General features: G+C 41.6%; 1 long non-coding RNA gene across 1 annotated transcript in view; it reads right to left on the reverse strand.

The window, feature by feature from the left end:
• Nucleotides 1–2,511: 2,511 nt before the first annotated feature.
• LOC132002004 (uncharacterized) overlaps nt 2,512–19,005 on the reverse strand; it is a 30,386-nt gene continuing 13,892 nt past the window's right edge. The window contains exons 3-5 of the long non-coding RNA XR_009399744.1: nt 15,179–15,225; nt 7,954–8,118; nt 2,512–5,123 (exon numbers count right to left, since the gene is read on the reverse strand). This is a non-coding gene — a long non-coding RNA (uncharacterized LOC132002004). The remainder of the gene's footprint in view (nt 5,124–7,953; nt 8,119–15,178; nt 15,226–19,005) is intronic.

A 19,005-nucleotide genomic window follows, 5' to 3' on the forward strand; every position in this document is an offset into this window, starting at 1 on the left:
CTTGAAAGTGCTCCAGGAAGTAGAATAATAAATTATTATAACTAACTGGACCATTATACATTTACCATATTTTTCTCTTAAGAGAGAAAATTGGGTCTTAGTATTGGGTAGGAGTAACAGAACCACATAGGAGTCTGGTATTTCAAGGTTCACACTTCAAAAACACGATCCCAAGCCATTGCATGCATTTCGACTGTTCCCATACGCCAGGCAGGCAATGTACATTTTCTCACCGAGTCTTTGCAACACTTCTTTGAGTAGGTACCATTAGTAACATCTTAATCATGTTTTCTGAAACATTTTTGTTCTGGAGTTTAAATTCTAACACATCTTTTGCATATTTATACATAATACATCTTAAAAGAATCTAATGAAAACTTTAGTAGAGTCTGTAGGGGTTTTGTTTAAATTCTATGGAAATCTTTCCTTTTTATTTTATACAAAGATTCTTGCAAAATGAGATAAAAGCAGATTTATGAAGAAATCAAAATGATATAACTAAGGAAGAGAAAAAATAAAAGCTGCAGAAGAATGAGCAGAAGCTAGTTTTACTTACCGATGCCAGAAGGAAGATGAGGCTGTTGGTACTGTGGAAGAGTGGTGGGCTGGAGGCCAGGGCTCCTGGCCCTGCTATGCTATTAACTAGAAACTAGGTGTGCAACTTTGAAATTTTCTTCCATCCTCTAGGCCAAGAGTTTCTTTTGGTGTCAAATGAGAGGGTGGAAGTAGATGAACTCTAAAGCTCATCTCCACTTTAATATTGTTTTATCATGCCGAGAAAAGGGATGGAACCCTAAATAAACACAAATACATGCCCTTATCAAGGAAGTAAAGATGTGGATTAGAAGATAGGTCTGGGAAGTGATGAGAGAGAGGAGAGAGAGACAGAGAGAGAGCAACGTATGGAATTTTGACCTGGCAAATTGTAAGTATAGAATGACCATAGCAACTGAAAAACAAACCAGCAGACAAGGAAGGAAATCAAGATTTTATATATATACAAACATACATATATGTATCTAATATATATACCATATATATATATATATACACATATATAAAATATATTTAAACATATGAAAATATATATACATATTTTGAAAGGTATTATTTATTTATTTCATGGAGAGAGAGAGAGAGAGAGAGAGAGAGAGCAAGCCCTCATGTGAGAGAGCACCAGCAGGGAGAGAGGCAGAGAGAGAGGTATAAGCAGGATCCCTGCTGAGTAGGGAACCAGAGAGGAACATGGTGCTCCATCCCAGGACCCCGGGATCATAACCTGAGCTGAAGGCAGATGCTCAACTGACTGAGCCACCCAGGTACCCTAAATATATATATATACTTCCCTTCTCATTTGCTGGTTTGTTTTGTGTGATTTATATGTGTGTGTGTGTGTGTGTGTGTGTGTGTGTGTGTGTATGTATTCCTGGGTATGTATATACAGATTCCAGCCACCATGAAGGCAATTTGTTAAAAAAAGAAAAAAACCAAAACAAAAAAAAAAAAAAAAAGGAGAAAATTTTATTTATTCTTTCAACAAACATTTGTTGTGCTTTCTATATGCCAGGCCCTATTCTGGATATTTAGGGTGCAGTAGTTAACAAAAAATCTCTGCCCTCATGGAACTTACATTCCAGGTTGAGGAATACAGGTGATAAACACATGACCTAAGTAAAGTATGTGATCTGTTAGATAATCGTAAGTGCTCAGCGGAAGAATGAAGTGGAGAAGGAGGATGGAACATGTTGAGTGGGTTTGTGATATCAGATAGCGTGGGAGACCTCCCTGGGTAATGTGACGGAAGTCAGCAAATAAGCTGTGGTGACTGCTTCCTATTTCACGGAGAAAATGAAAGTGCTTAGAAGAGCATTGCAGACAGAGGGAAGAGCAAGTGCAGAGGGGCTGAGATGGAGCATGCCTGATATGTTTGAAGAATAATGAGGAAGCCAGTATAGCTGGAGCGGAGTAAATGAAGAAAAAGGCCGTAGGAGGGAAAGCGGAGGAAAGACGCTGTGAAGATGTGGAGCAGAGTGCCATCTGGCAGTTTTTAGTGAAACACCTTTATTGACATGTAGAGAATAGACTAAAAATGGAGAAGGGCAGAAAAAAGAGGAACAGTCGGGTGGTTACTGCACTAACCCAGGCAAGAGATGATGGTGGCTCAGACTAGTATGTTTGCGGTAGAAACAATGAGAAGTGTTAGGATTCTGGATATATTTGAAGATAAAATGAATAGAATTTGCCAATGGTTGGGATGTGGGGTATAAGAAAAGAGGAGTCAAGGAAACCTCAAGGGGTTTTGACTTGAGCTCAGACTTGCCAATTGCCGAGTAGGAAAGACTATGGGAGCAATAGTCTTGGTCATCGTGGTGGTGGAGCTACAGAAATCTATTTATTTATTTATTTATTTATTTATTTATTTATTTATTTATAATGAACATAAAATGTATTATTTGCCCCAGGGGTACAGGTCTATGAATCTTTAGGTTTACACATTTCATAGCATTCACCATAGCACATACCCTCCCCAATGTCCCTAACCCAACCACCCTTTCCCTACCCCCCTTTCCCCAGCAAATCTCAGTTTGTTTCTTGAGACTGAGAGTCTCTTATGGTTTGTCTCCCTCCTGATCCCATCTTGTTTCATTTTTTCCCTCCTTACCCTCCAAGGCCTCCCACCCTGCCTCTCAAATTCCTCCTATCAGAGAGATCATATGATAATTGTCTTTCTCTGCTTGACTTCTTTTGCTCAGTATAATACCCTCGAGTTCTATCCATGTTGTTGTAAATGGCAAGATTTTGTTTCTTTTGATGGCTGCATAGTATTCCACTGTGTATATATACTACATCTTCTTTATCCATTCATCTGTTGATGGACATCTAGGCTCCTTCCATTGTTTACAAATGACATATCAGATAAAGGGCTAGTATCCAAAATCTATAAAGAACTTATCAAACTCAACACCCAAGGAACAAATAATCCAATCAAGAAATGGACAGAAGACGTGAACAGACGTTTCTGCAAAGAAGACATCCAGATGGCCAACAGACACATGAAAAAGTGCTCCACGTCACTCAGCATCAGGGAAATACAAAATTAAAACCACAATGAGATACCACCTCACAACTGTCAGAATGGCTAAAATTAACAAGTCAGGAAACGATAGATATTGGCAAGGATGCAGAGAAAGGGAACCCTCCTACACTGTTGGTGGGAGTGCAAGCTGGTGCAGCTACTCTGGAAAACAGTATGGAGTTCCTCAAAAAGTTGAAAATAGAGCATTACTGGGGATTTACCCTAAAGATACAAATGTAGTGATCCGAAGGGGCACGTGCACCCAAATGGTTTATAGCAGCAATGTCCACAATAGCCAAACTATGAAATTCATTTTTATTTTTATTTTTTACAAGATTCTATTTACTTATTTGAGAGAGAGAGCCAGCACAAGTCAGGGGGAGAGGGAGAAGCAGGCTCCCCACTGAGCAGGGAGCCCAGTGTGGGGCTTGATCCCAGAACCCTAGGATCATGACCTGAGCCAAAGGCAGGTACTGAACTGACTGAGCCACCCAGGTGCTCCTGAAGTTTAGTTTTAGATGTGTCACCTGTTAGGTGCTTATTAAATATCTAATCCATGCATGTATCATGTATTATGGATACATGGGTAGATTTCAGGAGAGAGGGGCAGGCTGGAAGTGTAAATGCATTCAAGCCATGAGGTTGGATCAGCTTCTCAATAGAATAAGCATAGATAGAAAAGAGACAGGGCCCAAGGATTGAGCCTGGAAACTCCAATGCAAAAATGGGGACAAACATCAAGAATAAACAAAGAGGAATGACCAGAGAAGTAGGATAAAACCAAAGAAGCAAGGAGTCTTGGAAGTTCAGTGGGCGTGGAAAAGTATTTCAGAGAGGAGACGGTGATTGTGTCCAATGCTGATGATCTATTGAGTGAGATGAAGACAGAGAAATGGCCACCAGCTTAGCAAAGAAGAGGTCTTTAGGACACTGATAAGAGGGGTGATTCCAGAGAGGTCCAGGTGAGAGGATGATTGTAGTAATTTTGAGTAAGAATGGGAGGAGAGAAATTGGAGAAGAGAGTATGGACACTCTTTCAAAGGATTTTGCTCTGAAGGAAATGAGATAAAGGTAAATAGCTGGAGGGGAACTGTAGTAAAGAGAGTTTTTACAAAACATACAAGACAATGACGCATTTGAACATTGAAGAGAGTCATCTATTTAGAAAGAAAAGAGACAATTTCTGGAGCAATGTCTTTTAGTAGGTGAGTTTTCTGGGAACTAGTGGCAGGTGGAGAGGATGGTCTTGACTCTGAGCATGGCAAGGAGAGAAGGTTGAGTAGATGGGCACAAATGGAGGGAGGAGGACTGATGACGTGGTGGAAGCTGAGTGACGTTTTCTTGAGTATAGTCATTTTCTCAGTCAACTCGGAAGCAAAGTCATCAGCCCAGAGTGAGGATGACAAATGTGTTTAGAGGTTTGAAGAGTGAGGAATGAGTATGAAGCCATTGTCTAGGGGAGTAGAAGAGTTATAGGACTAGGGGAATATAGTATTTGTGGAAGGTATTCAGGGCACCTTCTGAAGTGAATATAGAAATTTTTGGCTTCCTGAAGACAAATATGGTTGATCCTTTTCAAACTGGTAGTCTCAGATTAAGATATTCCTTGCAGTACCAATGGAGAGGAAAGGAAAGAACACCTGGAAGTTCATAAATGTCTTAAGTGGACACAGAACAGAACCCTTCTTCTAGAACACACTTCCCTGGGATTTTTTACCATAACTTACTTCTTCATTCCTCTCCCCCGGGGTCCCCTTTCTCTGTTTCCTCAGTACAAGTTGAGATGTAGCTAGATCATTCACATATGGGTTCCAGGGAGTAGAACCACATCCTCTACCTGTTGTGTTTGTTTTATTTTTGTATCAGTCAGCTTTTTTTTGTTATTCTCCAGTAACAAACAACCCCTCGTTCTCAGAAGCTTGCCACAATCAGGATTTTTATCTTTCTTGTTACATGATGGCTGTAGGCCACTTGTAGTTCTATTCCACATATCTTCATTCTGGAATTAAAGCTGAAGGAGGAGTCCATATTCAGGTGATGTTATTTTCTGGGCAGAGAGAAAAGAGCAATGGTGGAATTAACCTGATGGCTCCCAGAGCTTCTGCATGAGACTTGTAATTGCCACTTTCACTCTCATTTCATTGGTCAAAGCATTGATCTACTTTGTTATTGGCTTTGTCATTGGCTCATCCTGATGTCAATGGGATAAGAAAGTATAAACTGCTTTTAGGGAGGAACAAATAATTTGGAACAATCATGTGATTAGCCACAAGCTTTTCCATATGTGACAAGAGAAGCCCCTTCTCAGGTAACACAATGGGTCAGATTGCTTCTTCCCAAATGGAACTGACATCTAGCCCTGAGGAATAACCTCAGGGTTATTAGATAGTTGGTATAAATTTCTGGGTGCAATTTTATGTTGGTATGGTAAATGAGATTATTTAGTTCGAGAATTTAGGAAATATTTTACTATCAGGGAGTAAGGTCAGATATTTCCTCACATACGTTATAGGTATTATAGTATTAAAATCAGCCATGCCAAGTTTTATAAGCTTATATATCTTATAAGCTAGAAAAGAGAGTTCTGTCCTGACCTGTCTTTTGAGATCTTCTTAAGTTCCATGACCAATTTTATAATAATAGAAATATAATACAGGAAAGAGCTCTACCTGTAAGTCAATAAAATAAAAATTCAGATAGAGAGTTCCATACATATTCCTTGTTTAGAAAGAAGAATTTTCTAGCTTGATAAAAAGCTGGCATATAGCTTCAAGACACTATGTAACCAAAGTCTATGACTCAGGACTTCCCATGCCAAGGACGGTGCCCTGAACGACACAGTGCGTTGCTCTGATTGCCTAGCCATGGACTCCTAGACATGAGAAATTTGAGACCAGCCATGAAAGTATCAAGGTTGACATGGACACCTGGTATTTCAGTTTAAACATTTCCGTGTTTGGCTATTAACACAGAAGGAACCAGGGTCTGCTGCCATTTGTTCTCTAGTTTCATGTTAGTGAATCTTTTCCTCTTTGTTTATGAATATGTGACTCTGACAGCTGACAAAGGACATTCCAAGAACATAGCCAGAGCCAAATTGTGCACTGCTATGGGAATTTCTCACAGACTTGTCCAATGACCCTGCTCTGGAGAAAACACTCAGGTAATGCATTCCCAGTGGTGGCTAAGCTCCCCTCAACTCACCGCTGGTTCCCTCATTAGGGTGTTTTTCTTTCTTTAGGTTTAATTTTTTAATGTATTTACTTTTTTTCCTAGCCCATCTCAACCTCCCACCACAGTGATTTTAGTGTCCGTGAGGGGGACTGGCTCGCCATCCCCGGAGACTGCCTTAGCTTTATTTTGAGTGCAGGCAGTTTGGAAAAATTACTTTCCCTTGCTGTTTGCACCACCACTGTCTTAACTCTGACTTGAGAATTCTGGACTTCTCACATTGGACTGAGGCTGAGCAGATGAAGATGCCTTCATCTTAAAGATGGAGGAATCACGTGACAATGAGGATGAAAGATTTGCCACCAGGTTCCCAGACATCGAAATGTGTTTTCCTTTGGTCTGTTGGTCTCAGATCTGTAAAATGTTTAACTGTGTAAAATTATAAGTTCGTCTGACTAAATTGGACAGATTGCAGGTAAAAACCCTCACTCCCTAAATCCCAATTGATCCCCTGGGCCATCCCTACTCCTTAAAAGTGTTGTTATTACTATCAAGCCACAACCTCAAAAATTATTTCCCTTGGGAACACATACCTAACCCAGACACAGATTACTGTTTTTTGTTTGTTTGTTTTGGGGTTTTTTGTTTGGTTGGTTGTTTTTCCTTTTTTTTTTTTTTTTTTTTTTTAAATCACTCAATACTCTTTTTCCGAGCTTTCTTATTTGTTTCTTTTTTCACAACTTATGTCTCATTCAAAATGGTATTGAAATGTTATGATCTCCATCGTCCTGTGTTTACTATCAGGTTGAACCGTATAAAATTGCCAGTATTCAGCTCTTTTTTATCCAGGAGTGTGGCCGTTTCCTATGGTCTTTGACCTAACTCAGGCAGAACGGGAGGGCAAATTGTAAAAACTTGCATGCAGAAGAATGCAGTTTATTGACCAAATTAATGGCAGCTCATTGATGATAGGTAGTAGAGTTGCATGTGTGTCCAAGCTTCCATAAGATCCTTTGTAAAATGAAGGTTAACTAGCATGTTAAGTGAGAATTTTAACTTGGAAGAGAATTTCAACTTCTAACAGGAAAAAAAAAAAAAAAGCATATAACAGAGATGCACCTGTGCAAGTTCATATGCCCGCTCTTTTTGGGGTCTTTGGAAAAGCCGCCTTTCCTATCACTCTCTCTCTCTCTCTCTCTTGCTCACCCTCCCTTCCTGGCCTTGCACGGTCAGACTTTGGAAAAGAGCAGTCTACACTCACTTTCTCTATATTCTTCTTACTCACCGTGTAACACACCGTAATCTGGCTGCTGTTCCCAACACTCTGCTAAAACTATTTTTTGCCAAGGTCACTAATGAACTTTCAAGGGAAATTCAAGGGAAGCTTTTCTGTCTTTATCTTATTTAACTTCCCTGTTGCATTGGACAGGATGGGCCAGGATTTGCTTCTTAATACTTCGTCTCTTTCCCTGACTTTCAGTGGTCTCTCTTGGTCGTCATTCACTGTGTGTCCTAGTATCTAGTGTATTGTTGGCACGGGGAGGCACTTATGTAGCTTTGTTGAATAAATGAAGGCATGAATTAATGAAATTATTATTTTTTAGCTAATTATTAATTATTAGTCATTGCCAATAATCAGTGCAATATAGACTTCTAGTAACCTCTCTACCTACTGGCCAGCATACACATTTTTAGCAACATCTAACCTTCAGCATGCCACATTCTTCATCTTTCCATCTCAGAAATCCCCCAAGGTAGCTGGGGGCCAGGCAGGTATGACCGAGGAGGCTGCTGGTTCTTTTCTACGTGGATCCCTCTAATTCTGAGTGTTCTCAATATGCCGGGTCATCAGTCATGGTTTTTAGCAAACCCTGTTAAGAGAAAAGATTCATGTTCTTTTTTTTCCTCCCCAGGATGTATCACTTAGAGATCCAATAAACTGCATTTACAAATAGCCACTTGTTGCTAGCTTAGAGATACCACCTGACGAAATGATAGGGGAAAAACCCAACACCACACTCCGGGAGAACAAAAGCAATGCGCCAACAGAAAATGTGACACACGCACACACTTTATGCATGTTTAATTTCTGTTGTTTTGGTTGGAAAACAGCTGCAGGTGTCCTCTAATTATAACCCCATTTTCACAAATATCAACTGTCATATTTAATCTGTTATATTCACCATATAGCCTACTGTTAGAGCACATTTCTTTCATTACAAATTTAGTAGCAGAGTTTCAAATGCACAAGCTAACATTCAGGCTAGTCAATTAATGCATTATTTACAAGTTAAATGTTATTAAAAACAGGTTCTTAATTTGCTAATGATTTAGTAGACCCAAGGCAATATTCCAATTTTTTTTTTTTTTTTATTGAAAATGGAAGAACATTTAGAACAGTTGGGCTGGGGAGGGATGTCAGGAATATTTCAGGCCCCCTCACTACTTTCTGAGTCTCTCTTCTGCTTCCTTCTTTATTGTGTGTTGTTTTTGCCTGTAATAATCAATTGCAGCATGAGTAAGAAGAAAGACACAGGAAAAATAAAAACAGTGTAAGTACTATTGTGAGCGGTGTTTTTAAAAGCCACCAGGCAGTTTGGAATGACTCAATACACATGTTCACCATACAATTCAGCATATTTTGATTTACAGTGCTGTTCTAACAGCACAGCAGGTTAGGAAGGTTAGAAGTCAAGGAAATTAAAGGTTATTAGCATTCCACTGTTGTCAGGCTATACGAGTGGATATATGTCTTTTCAAATACACTTTGAAAAATTAAGAGTTCCTGAGGTTCAAGGGCCTCAGAATCATCAGCACAATTTGGGTTTTGTTCTGTTTCAGTTTGTTCCTTCTTTATAGTTTGACTAGATCATGATCCAAATCCATAGCTTTCATGTTTGGTCATTCCATGACATGCTACTTATTTACAAAAGATAACATGGGGCGAGATCTTTGGTGACAAGGGATCCTGGCTGTGTGGAGCTGGTGACTCTGTCTTCATGCCTTTCTCTCCAGCTTTCTTCCTGGCTTAACGCCACCCCTTTTCTCCACCCTGGTTCTCCCTTGTTCTCTTCTACCTTTTTTTTTTTTTTTCTTTTTTTGCAGGGGGTTGTGCAGAGGGAGAGGGAAAGAGAGAGGGAGAATCTTAACCACTGAGTAGTGAGTACTGAGCTCCAGCCCCCAGCACTGAGCCTGACATGGGGGGGGGTGCAGTGCAGAGGTTAAAGGTCATAACCCTCAGACCAAGAGCTGAGAAGAAATCAGGAGTCTGATGCTGAACCGATTGAGCTACCCAGGTGCCCTGACCTTGTAAAAAACTTAACAAAGTTTCACCTTCTTCATGAAATCTTGTCAAGATGACATCTAGTTTGTAAGACTCTTTTCCATCCCTGATTTCTTTCTCATGTCTCTGTCACATGATCACTCATTCAAATGTGCCTTACCCTGCATTTTCCTCTAGTTGTTTGTCTGTCAGACAAACTATAGAGTCAGAAAGACCTGCCACTCGATTGGTGGTGTGACCTAGGGCAAAGTATTTCTTTCCTCTTGGTCTCCCTTTTCTCTTCTCTGAAATGAAGATAAAAACCCTTAGTTAATTGTTGTGAGAATTGGTGAGATTGTATGTGGGAAGAACCCAGCTAAATTGTAGAGCCAACATGTGGTGGCTCTTGTTGCCATAATGAAATAAGATAATTTGTATAAATCTCCTAGCATAGTGCCTGGCTCATGTTTGGCACTCAGTGAAATTTCATTCCCTTTGGTACAATAAATAGGTCATAAGCACTTCTTGTTTTCATTTTCACTGAGAGTAAAGTTTTCTCAAGGGCAAGACTAGATTTTTTTGTTTTTTTCTAGTTTGTGTGGATTAATGTTCTACCCTTCATATTTTGGAAGGTATGTTATCTCGGAAGTTCCAGGTGGAGTTGAGTGCCCACTGCCCGCATCAGCGGCCCAGGCAAGGCCCTTGGTTATCCCTTGGGTCATTCTCCGTATTCCCTCCACTTCTTAGGGATCATCTTCCAAATAAACTACCAACATCCAAAGCTCTTGTCTCAGGCTCTCCTTTTGGGGAAATCCAAAAGAAGTAAGGAAAAGATTCAAAAGACAGAGGAAGACAATGAATTAAACAATGGCCAAAATAGCAAAAGAAATTTCCAGGTCGCCCAAGGCAGTAATGACAGGGGAATGTCAATAGAACAAAGCCAAGAATGGAATTCACTCATTCATTTATGTAAAAAACTGTGTATTGAGCACCTAGCATGTACCCCAACAGATAGGGTCTTTTTGCCCCTGTGGCATTCATAATGTAGTAAAGGGACAGGTAATAAACAAATCAACAAGCAAAATTAGGTCAAGAAGTGATAGCAGCTCTGAAGAAAAAAAGGCAAGGTAAGAGTTAGACTGTGTGCAGGACCGATAGTGTGATTTATTTAAAGAGAATCAAGGCCTGTCTGGGAAAGTGATACTTGAACAGAGACCCAGTTAGAGAGAGAGTGCCCCCCTTTTGTCCACTGCCTACTGTCTTCTCGGGTGAAAGTGGAAAACAAATGCATTCTAGCCTGTGGATGGGCTGATAAGAGAAGATCCAATTCCTGCTGGTTGGAAAAAAATGGGGCATGGAGACTTCTCAGGGCAGTCCTCCAAGCAGAGTGCTGGGCTCCAAAATGGCCCTGAAGACCCTACCTTGGCAGCTCTTGTGCAGCCTTTCCTTCAGGAATTCCACAGCCCTCCCCTCCCCCCGCAGCCTTTGATCTTCTCTCTTAACTCTTCTTTGGTGTGTCCTTCTTTTCTATATCTTAAATAAAAAGAATGCCCTTACTCATAGACAATGTTAGGGTACATACAGAGCATACCTCGTCTCACTTAATTTCCACACAACTTTGTCCATTAAGTGCTTTCATTCTTATTTTATAGATGAGGAACTGGGACCTGGGGGTTTCACTTGGGACCACCCAGCTAGGTCCGAGACTGAACTCAAACTCAGTCGTTTGGCTCCAACCCAATATTTGTTTCAGTGCTGAGTGCATAAACCACTTAACCGATTTTTACCCCTTCCTGTGCCACCGCCACCCACCAGTCCCCATGGCAGCTGACGTGCATGGGCTGATTGGCTCCTCCTTCTATAGGAGTCCATCATTCTGACTTTCTAGCAGATCTCAGTAAGCCCAGAGGTTTACTTTTTTTAAATTTTTAATTAATTTATTTATTTTGGGGGGAGATTTGATTTTTAAGTAACCTCTATGCCCCGTGTGGGGTTTCAACTGGCAACCCTGAGATCAAGAGTCGCATGCTCTCCTGACTGAGCCAGCCAGGGTCACCAAACCCAGGGGTTTCTAACTATAAAGTCTGAGGAGAAATCCTTTCAAGAGATTCATTCTTTAGTATTCCAGCCTCGCACAGCTGCTCTACTCTTTTTTTTTTTTTTTTTAAGATTTTATTTATTTGACAGACAGAGATCACGAGTAGGCAGAGGGAGAGGAGGAAGCAGGCTCCCTGCTGAGCAGAGAGCCCAATTCGGGCTGGATCCCAGGACTCTGGGATCATGACCTGAGCTGAAGGCAGAGGCTTTAACCCACTGAGCCACCCAGGCGCCCCGGTGCTCTACTCTTGACTGGGTTTTCTCGCTGCCATATTAGAATTAACAACATTTTTCTTACAAGTAATAATTAAATCTAGGTGTGTGCTAAGGTAGCTGATCCGTAATTCTCCTCCTTTTAAGAAAACATGAAGTGAAATTTGATGTAATTGTTCCTGGATCAGTTCCCCTTTGCCTAGAGGACTGTTCGTTTTTGTTTTTGTTTTCTTGCAGGACTTTGCACTGGATTCTGAATCTGAAAGACTTGATCCCTCAGCAATGGCTTCTTTAACATCTGTGGGAACTCAGAGGGGATTTCCTCTGCTGGGGACTTTGCTTACGGTACCAGGCTGAGTGGGACTCTTCCTTTGTGTTGCAGTCAGAAACTGTACAATTTTATTTCTTTTATCTTTTTAAAGATTTTGTTTATTTATTTGGCAGAGAGAGGGAGAGAGCACAAGCAGTGGGAGCAGCAGGCAGAGGGAGAGGGAGAAGCAGGCTTCCTGCTGATCAGGGAGCCTGATGTGGGGCCTGATCCTAGGACCCCAGGATTATGACCTGAGCCAAAGGCAGACACTTAACCAACGGAGCCACCCAGGCATCCCTTGAAATTGCACAATTTTTTAAAAGTTTAAAACCCAATGCTCTATGTCAGCCTCTCAAAGAATACATGGGAAACTACTGCACTTTTTGGAACATTGCTCTTAAAATGTTGGAAATTAAAGATGACGAATGTCCACTTAAGGTCATTTCTTCCAGCATATAGGTTGATAATGCTGAACATTTTAAAAGTTTTGGTGTTTTGTTTTGTTTTGTTTTGGTGCACAAACTCTCCAATGAATAATCTTCATTTATCACAGGAACTCAGTGTGAGGTAGGTATTTTTCCAATTTCCATTTTATGCTTCAGTAGCACATTCTACTTCCCCTTTTAAGACACTGTACTCATTTTTAATGATTTTAACAACTCAGCTGTTGTACCTATTTGTTCAATATGTGGAGTTGAAAAGGCAAATTCTTGAACCAGACAGACAGTTAGGATTCTTGGTTCTGAAAACTGTCCTAATGCCTCCCTGCCTCAGTTTCCTCATCTGTAGAATGTGAATAATGACAGAATTGGCTTCATAGGATTGTTCTGAGTTTTAAGAGTGATCATGTGGGGCGCCTGGGTGGCTCAGTCAGTTAAGCGTCTGCCTTTGGCTCAGGTCATGATCCCAGGATCCTGGGATCCTGTCCCTCATGGGGCTTCTTGCATGGTGGGAAGCCTGCTTCTCCCTCCCCATCTGCCTGCTGCTCCCCCTGCTTGTGCTCTCTCTCTCTGGCAAATAAATAAAATATTTGAAAAAAATAAAAGTGATCTTTTGAGCAGTGCTCGGTGTGGTGCCTGGGATACCGCAAGCATGCCACAACTGTCAGCGGTTGTCAAGATGCCCTTGTTCCATAATAAATAGGTGGCCATCTGTCAGGGGTTGCCAGGGACAGTCCTGATTTGCCAGTTGTCTTGCCGTAATCAATAGTGTCCCCCGGTGCTCCAAAAAGTGATCCCGTTTGGAAACACTATAGAAATGGTGGTACTGATAAGTGGTTGCCTGGGTGAGGGAAGGGAAACTGGAAAAATCAGAGTAAGGTTAGTGGACAGTATCAACGTCTACATCTTGGTTGTGATACTGTTCTGTTGTTTTACAAGCTGTTACTGTTGAGGAAAACTGGGAAGGAAGTATACAGCATGTCTCTGTATTATTTTTTTCAATTCTGTGTAAATCTGTAAGGATTTCAATACAAAAAGTTTAGTTAAAAGAAGAAGAAAACAAGTCCCAATATGAAAGATAAATAATCATATGGTCATCCCAGAAACTGTTATTTTCCCACCAAGACATGACCACCTTTTATGAAAAGACCTGCCATTGGCTCCCTCTATTTACTGGGTTTTATTTTTTATTTTTTTAAATTTATTTTAATTTTTTAAAAATATTTTATTTATTTATTTGACAGAGAGAGATCACAAGTAGGCAGAGAGGCAGGCAGAGAGAGAGGGGGAAGCAGGCTCCCCTTGGAGCAGAGAGCCCGATTCAGGACTCGATCCCAGGACCCCGAGATCACGACCTGAGCCGAAGGCAGTGGCTCAACCCACTGAGCCACCCAGGTGCCCTGGGTTTTATTTTTATTCATAGTACTTACCTCCACTTGACAACAACTCTGTTTAGAATGTCTACTACAAAGCCTACTACGTGTCAATGAACGAACAATACATCAATGAACAAACTCCTTGTAGAGCTTATATTCTACTGGAGGAAAGAAATAATAAACCAGAAAATAAACAAAAAACATAACTGATGAATTATGTAGTATTGAAAACTGATAACCATATTGGAGAAAGAATATAGAGTAGATGTATTTATTAGCCAAGGTTCTTCAGAAAAACTGAACCAACAGGATCTATAGAAATATTTATTATAAGGAAATGGCTAAATTAGCTCACATGATAATGGAGGCTGGGAAATCCCAACACATGCAGATGGCAAGCTCTTGACCCAGGAGAGCTAATGGTAGAGTTCCAGTCCAAGTCCAAAGGCTGGAGAAGCAGAAGAGTTGATGGCATAAATTCTAAACTGAAAGCTAACGGGCTCAAGACCCATGAAGCCTCACTGTTTCAATTCGAGTCCAAAGGCAGTCAAAGCAGTCAAAACCTGATGTCCCTGTTCCAAAGTGGTCAGGAAGGAAGATTTCCCTCTTTGTGTTGGGAGGGTCAGACCTTCACCTGATTGGAAGAGGCTCGTATCTACTGGGGAGAGCAATCTATTTTGCTTGGTCTACTGACTCAAATGTTAATCTCAGCTAAAAACACCCTCACACCCAGAATAACGTTGGAGCAAACATGTGGTCGCCTCATGGCTCAATTAAGATGACACATAAAATCAACTAGCACAGCAGGATAAACGGAAATGGATATTGGGTCATGGTTAAAATTTTGAACAGGGTGGTCATGTTGCCTTTTTGGGAAATGAATGGATGAACAAACACTTGAAGAAGATGAGCCACTTATTGGCCTATTATTCAAATTTCCATATGATTTTGAAATGAAATGAAATGAAATGAAATGAAAGCTTTATGACTCCAGAGATTTAATTTTTTATGATTATATTCCCAACATAATACCTAATGCTTATTAGGTCCTCAAAAGTATTTGTTGGGTCCCTGAGTGAAAGATCAGGGGTGGGGACTGTGGTCAGCAAGGGGGTTTTATCTCTCATCCTCAGCACAGTGTTTGACACATCTTTAGCCATTGATAAGTATTATTTTATTGTTGCTATGATTATTAATAATAGATAATAAATGCCGTCATGCACACGAGCTTACTTTTTTGTTTGCTGTTGTGTCCTAGCTCTTCAGCATCAGCACTGTGCCTGGAACACATGGAATAATTAGTCAGTAATGACCATTATGGCTACGGGCTCAGGTATAGAGGTGGAGAATTGTGACATGGCATGGCTCGGCCATGGTCCCAAGGCCAGAAACCAGCAGGGCTGGGCCTTCACATTGATTTTCCAACTCTCAAATTGCAGTCTTTCATCTATATCCACAGCCTTTCTGTCACACACCCTGCTTGCCCTTTATGCATTCACACCCGGCTGTGCTGTGACGTCCACCTGAGTGACAGGCAGGCAGTTTACATTGTATTGTCAGTGCACACGCCTCCCCGAGGACAGCCATCTCCCCCAGACATCACAGGGTCAGGGGTCCAGACACGCCCTCACGTTAACACAGGGAGAGGCAACAGAACCTTCTGGGGACCACTGACTTTGTCAGACACCCATGCATGCATTTCAGTTTGAAAGACTCCACCGGGAAGTTGCAGACTTTTAAAACTAATTTGGTGTTTATTCAACTTTGCAATCACTTCTATGTACTATCTGTGTTTCACACACCGTGAAACGGCGCTACACTGTGCAATTGAATTAGTTGTACAGTGACTCAAAGGCATTAAACAATGACTTTGATATTTTAAGTACTGACTAGGAGGGATTTTTAATTCCTTCCTCATAATGAAAGCCACAAAAAAACCCAGTTACACAACCCTGGAACACTTATTCTCTTTTCTATTCTGGGTGGACCCCACTGAGACAGAAAAAAATCTCTGAGCATTTAGTTTGCTTAATGGCAGAAGAAAAATTAAACAAGCATAGACGTGCAACCTTAATGACACCCAGCAACACTAGAATAACAGTTCTGAGCTTCTAAAACCTGTTATTTAATATAATGGGTAAATCTTGTGGGAGCTTTTCAGGTGCTGCTGAGTCTGAACAAACAGCTACTTTGTGAGAAGGGGCGGGGGTAGAGAGGAAGGGCGCAGGCCCTGCTTGGCGCTCATTGGCTTGGGAGGGTTTCAGGGCCCCGTTCAGGCCGGGCAGGTGCTGGCCAAGACCCAGCGCGGGCCGGACAGTCCCCAGGGAGGCCACGTTCCTTCTGGAAACAGCATGGTGCCTACTTGGGCCACATGTATCCTCAGCCCTGCCGGTGCTTAGGAGGAACTTTCACAACAGAGCCTCTCTGGAGATGGCATTGAAAGAAAGGAAGAAGAGGGAGAGAGAGAGAGAGAGAAAACAACTCAAAACAAAACCACAGCAAGTGAATTAGCGCCCTGAACCTACAAGCATTAGCCGGTAATAGTTCAGGGCAAAGCACGTAAGTGATGATTCACATCTGACAATAAATATATGAATAGCTGTTGAAAGCTTGTTTGATTTTCACAAAGAGGTTTGAACAAACATTCGTTTGTTCATTAGTCTTAAGCAACACTTTTATGGCGGGGGATGCATTAAACCTAACATATGTCTGCTACCGAGATATTGGGTGGTTTTAAAGATGAAGACACAAAGCCATGCATATCATTTTGTGGAGCAGCCTTGAACTACCTGTAATGGAGTGAGATACAGTTATTATGTATTAATGCTGTGAATCTTCATCCAGCGAACAGGCGAGAAGGACTGCCGTGTCTTTGGGGATAAAGACTTAGAGGGCCCCGTCCTGCCGTCGGTACAGAGTTTGCATAAACTCATTTTGTTGTTGTTGTTGTTGTTGCCTAATTTTTAAAAACGCGAGTGGTTTAAATCTGTTCCCCGAGGTAATTTATGCTAAACTAGTGTTCCAACACCATAAATTCCCCCCTTATGGCAATCTCTGCTTGGGTGTCAGGTCGGCCTAGGTTACTGAGCAAATGGCCGCTTCAAAATTTTTAGGGTAATTGCCTCTATAACTCGTTTAGCATGCATGCGCCCTGTCAGGAAATCTCTCATTGTCACTGCCCCTCCTGTTCCCCATCTCCCTCCTCCTTCTTTTCCACAGTGTGGTACTGAAGACCCCTCTCCTGGGCAGAATGACAGTGGGCCTCTCCTCTTCTGCAGCACCTGCGTTTTGCTACCATCCCAGCATTTTCTCATGAATGGAAGGTCACACCTGATGAGGCCCAGAGGGTGGTGGTTTGGCGGAGCTCCCTGTGACCCGTCTCCATCTTTGCTAAAGAAGTCCTCGGTGGAGAGGACGTAGGTCGATTGGGATAAAATGAAGGGCAGATCCATAAGCCCAAACTCTTCCAATTTTGTTTTGTTTTGTTTTGTTTTACAAAGCCTGGGTTAGTTATTGAGGTCGACCAGAATGGTGAGAGTGATTTCAACGGTGTACTTTTATCCCTTCCCTCGGGGTCTCATGGGTGTGGACAGGGAGCCTTGGCAGGAGGGATGTCATTGGGATTAGGTGCTGGACACACAGCCTGGAGCTTCTATGGATAGGTGGCTCCGTATGGGTTTTTTTTCATCAAACTGCCTCATAAAATATGTTAAATACCCAGCTCCTAAATCCAATTCATTAATTATCTTGCTTAAAATATACTTCAAATAGATCACATTTGACATGGTATGTCACTGATAAAAGAAGGAAATGATAACCCTTAAAATCAATAAATGTTTTAAATTTATTTTACTTATTATGGTTGTCATAACATTTTGACATGGAGGGCTGATATGTCAACAACGCTGTTATCACGATGGAAAGCAATGGCATTGAACTGTCTCACCTTCCATGTTGCTGTTGCAGGGGAAAGTGGGCCCAGGGGGAAAATACAGCTAAAATCTCCAAGGAAGAATCTGCTGGTGGAGTCAATAAGGGTCATCACTGAATAAAGCAACCTGAGTGCAAAACAAAAGCCTGGCGAGAAAGTCCTCGCTCTAATCTGTTACCTTTCTCCCCGTGGATTAAAAAATAATCGGAGTTAAAAATGTATGGAGCGCTTTCTACGTGCCAAACCCTCTATCATGTATTTTAGCTCATTTCATCCTGTGAAGTGAGGTCCTTGTATCTCTGATTCACAGATGAGAAAACCGAGTTCTGCAAAGAATACATCGCGTGCCCAAGGTCACAAAGCTAGTAAGGGGTGGAGCCCGGGTTTTCATGGATCAGTGCCTGGTTCTACTCAGTCACCGACGCCAGCCGTGTTCTGTGTGGTTTGGAATTCCGATGGATTCTGGCCTCTGCTCAGCCTGACTTACTACCAGAAGACCACCTCTTTTCCAAGCCCTTCACCATCTCCAGCTGTGGGATGCTGATATAGTAGCAAAGGAACGTGGACCGTGGGTTGGGGTTTGCAAAATGCTTTCGTATTCCTAGAGAAGAGAGGCTCGGAGGCAACCAGCACTCTTTTCTTTGTCTGCAGGCTTTAGAGTCAAAGGCAATTGCAAAAAAGGAGCACTTGAGAGCGATGCCTTTTCTGCTAGTTAGGACACAAGTGAAACTAGATTTTTTAAAAGGCTAAATGTAGGTTTGACCCTGCTGGAACTGACTCCAAAGCAATAAGTAATTGATGTGACTTGGAATCCTTCAGAGCAGCAGTATTTTCGATGCCCAGCTAATTAAAGTTCAGCAAAGGGCTCCTGGTGGGCAGGGTCAATGTCTTCTGTCCCTCGGTCTCTGTGTTGTACAGAGTGGGTGCCTAACCAATGTTTGTTCAGTGTGCTTTTCATCCACAGCCAGCGATCAGCAGCTTGTTCATTTCTTAAGTCCTCTCCTTTCAACTGTTGATTGGTTTATAAAGTGTTTTTGTTTTTACTGGGGGGTCCACACCAACTCCTTAACAATTAGCCTTGGCAGCTAAAAGGTTTGTTTTACTGATATGTATTTACTGTTACTGTTAC

The sequence above is a fragment of the Mustela nigripes genome, chromosome 14 (assembly GCF_022355385.1).
Source record: "Mustela nigripes isolate SB6536 chromosome 14, MUSNIG.SB6536, whole genome shotgun sequence".
Lineage (NCBI taxonomy): Eukaryota > Metazoa > Chordata > Mammalia > Carnivora > Mustelidae > Mustela > Mustela nigripes.